This window comes from Entelurus aequoreus, linkage group LG20 (genome assembly GCF_033978785.1).
Source record: "Entelurus aequoreus isolate RoL-2023_Sb linkage group LG20, RoL_Eaeq_v1.1, whole genome shotgun sequence".
NCBI lineage: Eukaryota > Metazoa > Chordata > Actinopteri > Syngnathiformes > Syngnathidae > Entelurus > Entelurus aequoreus.
The window spans coordinates 37,367,153-37,374,652 of record NC_084750.1 but is presented as its reverse complement, the minus strand read 5'-3'; the positions used below and the strand labels follow the sequence as shown (position 1 = coordinate 37,374,652).

The following is a 7,500-nucleotide window of genomic DNA, read 5'->3' as shown; positions in this document are numbered from 1 at the left end:
AAGAGTGTACAAAGCAGTAATCAGAGCAAAGGGTGGCTATTTTGAAGAAACCAGAATATAAAACATGTTTTCAAGTTATTTCACCTTTTTTTGTTAAGTACATAACTCCACATATGTTCATTCATAGTTTGATGCCTTCAGTGACAATCTACAATGTAAATAGACATAAAAATAAAGAAAACCCATTAAATGAGAAGGTGTGTCCAAACTTTTGGCCTGTACTGTGTATATATATATATATTATTTATTTAATGTAATTGTTTTATTTTTTTAAGGATTTAAATGAATTATATTTCATGATAATGTCCAATTTGAAGAATTGGGCACAGGCAAATATTTTTACATTGTCCGAAATACTTTCAATTAAGCTTTTGAATCGTATTTATTAAAATATAACAGACTAAAAAAGTGTATTTTACAGTTAATTTCAGAGTGCATTTATACATTTTATTTTTTGAGGATGCAAAGGGTGTGGAATGGTCCATGTAGCACCAATATTTTAAATTCATCAATCTTAATGAATTAATAGTTCCAAATTGCGATCAGATTAAATAGAAAAACCTACTTTGATAATAATGCTGGTCACTAATGACAGAATGCATTCAGATGAAGTTTTGCAGTAAAACACAGCAAACCCTGCACTAAATCCTCCATGAGGATCCTGAGGTCCAAGTCAATCTTATTTATATACCCCGCATGAGCACGCACTTGGCGACAGAGGCGAGGAAAAAACCTCGGTGAAGGAACCTCAAACAGAACTCTGCGGGGTGGCCGTCTGTCTCCACCAGTTGGGTTGAGATAGAGAGGAAATGTTGGCGTCCTTTCAGTCGGATAATCATTCTTGGTATTGTTTGAAGGTTAATTTGGATGTCTTAATGTGCGGTGCAGGCTGCAAAAGAATGATAACACTCAGAACGCTTTGTCAGTAAGCACTTAGTGCGTTCATAAAGAACAAATCGGACTTGTAGGTGAGGAATAATATCAGCTTGATTCTGTCTCGCATCGCTCCATTTGATCCTGCTGAATACTTATTTCCTGTTTCATCAGCTTGCCTTCCCTCCTGTTTTCATCCTTCAGAGGCCCGCAGGCTACGCTTTGAAGTGTCACATGTGATGGGAACCTTTTGGGGAACCGCTTCACTGATGCAGGTGTGTGTGTTTGGCACCATGGCAGCGCGTCTCTTTCCATCCACGGCGGGTAAGCCTTCATCTTATTGCGTCATAATCGGTCAGCATTTTAATACAAAGTGAAATTGATGTTTTTGTGTGTTTAGTGGAATCACAAGAGCGTGGGGTTCGGCACACCTTGCAGTGTGAGTATCCTTTTAATGACTTGAACCTATTGTCGTCACAAATTTAGGGTGGAAGTACAAACCCCGTTTCCATATGAGTTGGGAAATTGTGTTAGATGTAAATATAAACGGAATACAATGATTTGCAAATAATTTTCAACCCATATTCAGTTAAATATGCTACAAAGACAACATATTTGATGTTCAAACTGATAAACTTTTTTTTTTTTTGCAAATAATCATTAACTTTAGAATTTGATGCCAGCAACACGTGACAAAGAAGTTGAGAAAGGTGGCAATAAATACTGATAAAGTTGAGGAATGCTCATCAAACACTTATTTGGAACATCCCACAGGTGAACAGGCAAATTGGGGAACAGGTGGGTGCCATGATTGGGTATAAAAGTAGATTCCATGAAATGCTCAGTCATTCACAAACAAGGATGGGGCGAGGGTCACCACTTTGTCAACAAATGCGTGAGCAAATTGTTGAACAGTTTAAGAAAAACCTTTCTCAACCAGCTATTGCAAGGAATTTAGGGATTTCACCATCTACGGTCCGTAATATCATCAAAGGGTTCAGAGAATCTGGAGAAATCACTGCACGTAAGCAGCTAAGCCCGTGACCTTCGATCCCTCAGGCTGTACTGCATCAACAAGCGACATCAGTGTGTAAAGGATATCACCACATGGGCTCAGGAACACTTCAGAAACCCACTGTCAGTAATTACAGTTGGTCGCTACATCTGTAAGTGCAAGTTAAAACTCTCCTATGCAAGGCGAAAACCGTTTATCAACAACACCCAGAAACGCAGTCGACTTCGCTGGGCCTGAGCTCATCTAAGATGGACTGATACAAAGTGGAAAAGTGTTCTGTGGTCTGACGAGTCCACATTTCAAATTGTTTTTGGAAACTGTGGACGTCGTGTCCTCTGGACCAAAGAGGAAAAGAACCATCCAGATTGTTATAGGCGCAAAGTTGAAAAGCCAGCATGTGTGATGGTATGGGGGTGTATTAGTGCCCAAGACATGGGTAACTTACACATCTGTGAAGGCACCATTAATGCTGAAAGGTACATACAGGTTTTGGAGCAACATATGTTGCCATCCAAGCAACGTTACCATGGACGCCCCTGCTTATTTCAGCAAGACAATGCCAAGCCACGTGTTACATCAACGTGGCTTCATAGTAAAAGAGTGCGGGTACTAGACTGGCCTGCCTGTAGTCCAGACCTGTCTCCAATTAAAAATGTGTGGCGCATTATGAAGCCTAAAATACCACAACGGAGACCCCCGGACTGTTGAACAACTTAAGCTGTACATCAAGCAAGAATGGGAAAGAATTCCACTTGAGAAGCTTCAAAAATGTGTCTCCTCAGTTCCCAAACGTTTACTGAGTGTTGTTAAAAGGAAAGGCCATGTAACACAGTGGTGAACATGCCCTTTCCCAACTACTTTGGCACGTGTTGCAGCCATGAAATTCTAAGTTAATTATTATTTGCCAAAAAAAAAAAAGTTTATGAGTTTGAACATCAAATATGTTGTCTTTGTAGTGCATTCAATTGAATATGGGTTGAAAAGGATTTGCAAATCATTGTATTCCGTTTATATTTACATCGAACACAATTTCCCAACTCATATGGAAACGGGGTTTGTACAATTTATCAAACAGTATATGTATGGGGAAAAAAAAAAAAAAAATATATATATATATATATATATATATATATATATATCATCATCGGCGGTCACTCGAAGCGAGTATGACAATCCCCATGGTAAGGGGGTATCCCTTTATGGAGGATGCCTGTGCGTGACTTTGTTTAACGTGGGGAGACTGGTGCACAGACAGTCACCACACAATCCTTGACAGATCCGGGTCAGGATCCAGTGGCATGGAGTCCAAGACAACTGGGGACCCTTTTCTGCTGCAGCCTTCAATCGCCATCCCAGCCGTTGTGACGCTCCATAGGGTTAGCAATCATCCTCCGCCTGTTCCACCGTTGAGGTCTCGGGTCGTTATTTCCCCATAACTGGGCCCACATGGATGTGGGGGTGCCTTCTTCCGCCATCGCAGCCGTTGTGGTAGTTCTTACATCTACCATCTTCCGCCAGCTCCGCCGTTGAGGTCTTCACCGTATCCCTGGCTAGGGGGCAGTCAGGTACTAGACCTTTGCCAAGGGCCACCTGGGGTAACAGTAGTAAAGGGGTTAACCTCCTAGTGCCCCAAGACCCCATAGAGGAGCCTCCACTGCCGGATGCACTTTAATGTCATGCCCAGGAAACAATTATATATATATATATATATATATATATATATATATATATATATATATATATATATATATATATATATATATTATGTGTGTGTGTGTATATATGTGTGTGTATATATATACATATATATATATATATATATATATATATATATATATATATATATATATATATATATATATATATATATATATATGTATATGTATATGTATATATATATATATGTATATATATATATATATATATATATATATGTATATATATATATATATATATATATATATATATATATATATATATATATATATATATATATATATATGTATGTATAACATTTTTTTTGGTCATATAAGGAATTGCTGTGCTATTTACAATCCAAAACACAATTTCAAGGTCATTAATTAATTAATTAACAAAAAACAACACAACTACTTCAGCAGATACCATGTATACAAATATGACACCAGTATTTGTGAAAAATAATAATAAATTTTTTTTTGTGTGTTATGATTTCAGTGAATACGTCATTTCATATGCCAAAATCAACCTTGACGAAACTCGAGATAAATCTGTTACCAAGTTTTGAGCAAATAATTGCAATACATTAAAGTCAAACCTTCAACAAATCTTCCATTATGACTTTGACAATAAAATATCGGGGTCTTTTTTAAACTTTACCTGAAATTATTCAAGCGAGTAAAAACCTGTGATTGATCACAATTGTTGAAATTGTGATTAATCTGATTACCAAATAAAAGAATTATTTGACAGCATCATTTTTTTCTTCATTTTGGTGGTGTGAATGTTTGTTGTATGGGGAAAAAAGTCAAAGATCCTAAAGATAGATATAAAAAGTAGCCAAATAACAATGCAAAATAATTAAATTATGTGTTAAAAAAGAAGAAATAATGTAAATCCAAATAAAGCCGCGCCAAAAATATGAATACATTTTCTAGAGAATATTTATTACGTGCAGAAAGCAATGCAAATGATGAACGGAATGGATACATTTAACCTTTATTAAAGAGAGACTCCACCTTTGTACTTTGCTATTACTTCTTTATTGAGTTAAAAATTGTATTTTTCCCCTTCTTTATCAAAGTGCTGGCCCTTGCAACTTTCTTATCTTGCAGTAATAATTATCTTCTCTATATGCCAGCTTTTATATACTCCATCCCAATTGACTATTGTTTGTTTTTTCGCGTTCTACCTACTAGTTAATTTTGCCACGCGGTGCCATTTTTGTTTGTTTGTTTTACCCGCACCTCTGATTTGTGACTCTTTTTTGTGCTTACTCTACTGTACGTGAGCAGCTAATAAAATACTTTGTCAATCTGCGCCTCTGTCTGTGCAATAGTTACCTATAAGATACTGCACGTATACACAGTACAAATAATACTGTAAAGCAGGGGTGTCAAACTCATTTTATATCGAGGGCCACATGGAGAAAAATCTACTCCCAAGTGGGCAAGCCTGGTAAAATCACGGCACAATAACTTAAAAATAAAGACGACTTTAGATTGTTCTCTTTGTTTAAAAATAGAAAAAGCACATTCTGAAAAGGTACAAATCCTAATGTCTGTAAAGACGTGGATTGTTTTTGTGCATTTTGCATATAATGCTCTTGTGACCCAGACCGCTCTGGCTGCAGTGCCCTCTGCTGGTTGTTCAGGGGAGTGTGTAACTCCACATTTATTTGTACATCTGGGGCCGTACTTATCAAGCTTCTTAGAATTACTCCTAAGAAGTCTGCTAAGAGTTGACTTAAGAGTAAATAAATTATTCGCTAAAAGCTGCACTTAAAAGTTAGTTATCAAGTGTCTTACTCACACTTTCAGCGAAGTGTAGGACTGAATCTTAAGTGTCACACTCAGAGCTGAATTACGACATTACTATGTGCCGTAAACGGAATTTTAGGTGACGTCATTTCTGTGTCCATAGAAATGACCAATCACGGAAGGGAATCCGTTGTCTAAGAATAAAGAAATATCTTCGAAATATTTAAGTGGACAATGGGAGTGTATATTTTGACAATAAACTACATTATAATACAAAACAAACTAGTCCCCGCCGGCACTCACGCTACCGCTCCCTCTCTTCTCTCGCCCACACACTCACTGACGTCACTCACCTCACTGCCACACACATACGCTACTGTCATAACATTTTCTTTCCAATTCATTAATTAGGCAACTAATTTGAAACTGGTGTGGGTGGCTCTATATATACTAGCCCACTGCAGACACATGCAGAAATCAACAAGGAATCGAAAAGTATTACATCTGTGACAAAAATAATATCCGCTCTGTCTAAACGATACCGTTTGATCAGCTGCTCGTCATCAAAAAAAAACAAAACATTGTTCCGTTCCCTGAACGTTCGCGCACGTCTCTCTCGCCTCAGTGCCATCCCCTGCTGGCAACTCCTAACCACTTAAGACACCTCTGAAGGTCTCTTAAATATCGTGGAGAGTAGGAGTGATTCTTAGACTTAAGAACGTTGATAAAAAGCTTTTATTCTTAAGTTTGAGAGTAGGACTCAATTTCGCAAATTCTCAGGACTTAAGTGTAAAATGGCACTCTAAGAAGCTTGATAAGTACGGCCCCTGGTTTGTGGTAGGAATGTCTCATCGACACAAAAGCAAAAAAGCGATCCACCGATGCAAATTCAATACAAATACAAATACAAAATGAAGCGTGTTTATATTCGAATCTCAAAAATATATTTACAAATACATGTTTATTTATACAAATTCTTGATTTGTTTGTATGTCACATTTTTATATTCATCAATTTTATTTGTATATATTTTCAAATCTCAAAAATATATTTACAAATACGCGTTTAATTATACAAATGATTTGTTTATTTGTATACCACATTTGTATTTGTATATTTTTTAATATATGCATATGTATTAATATCATATTGATATATATATATATATATATATATATATATATATATATATATATATATATATATATATATATATATATATATATATATATATATATATATATATATATATATATATATATATATATAAGATGATGTGAGACAATTCTACTTCCATACACATTTACTCGAGGAGCTGAAAAATAAAAGCAGATTTTAATTTTCGTTTTGGTGTCGACAGGGAAGTTTGAGACGCTCCCTGACATCCAGCAAAGCAAATCCGCCTTTTGTTCTGGTCGTGGATCTGGCCGTGGTGCTGAAATGCTTCAGCCTCGTACCCCGTGATTCTGTACGAGTAATGAGTGATTGATTCAATCTTTTTGTGTACAAAAACACAAGTATTCGATCGGACTTGTCGAAATGCATTACGGCTGCATGTAAACAAAGATGCCACATGCAAGAGGCCGCCGCCGCACATGCGCACAAGACACTATTTGGCATTGGACCCACTGGGTTTAAAACCCGAACCAGGTTCACGGCACAGCTCTATCGGATCCACGGGTGATCCTTTATTTGTCACAGGGGAACAGCTGCTCTTTAACATTAAGACCGCCATCTGCCAGCCGTCCCTAAATCCCCATAAGCCTATAGGCGAGGTAAACACTGGAAGTGGGCGATACTGCACATTTTGGTATCGCTCCGATACCAAGCACATACGGATGCCGATACGTTTTTGGGAGTGGTAGTAATTTGTCGATCATGTCAAAATATTTTGGACAGAACTTATAGATAAAATTGTCAACAATATAACCATTAGACAATGTAAACCAATATGATGCAGGTATCCCTATTATTATTGTTTGAGCAAAAAGGAAGCCAATAATACAAAATATCTAAGCAAAACAAAAATATTAATTTGGCTTTTTGCCCTACAACGCACAGCAACATGCAAAATGGACTGCTTACCTCACTAGTCGAACCATGTGATCCAGTCAAAGTAATGATACTCAATGGTATTGATTACACATCATGAAT

The 7,500-nt window shown here is 36.8% G+C and overlaps 1 long non-coding RNA gene across 1 annotated transcript; it reads left to right on the top strand.

Moving 5' to 3' along the window:
* Positions 1–1,051: 1,051 nt before the first annotated feature.
* On the top strand, positions 1,052–3,567 carry LOC133635690 (uncharacterized). The gene is made up of 3 exons (XR_009822113.1): positions 1,052–1,197; positions 1,274–1,316; positions 3,176–3,567. It is a non-coding gene; the product is annotated as an uncharacterized LOC133635690 (long non-coding RNA).
* Positions 3,568–7,500: the final 3,933 nt, after the last annotated feature.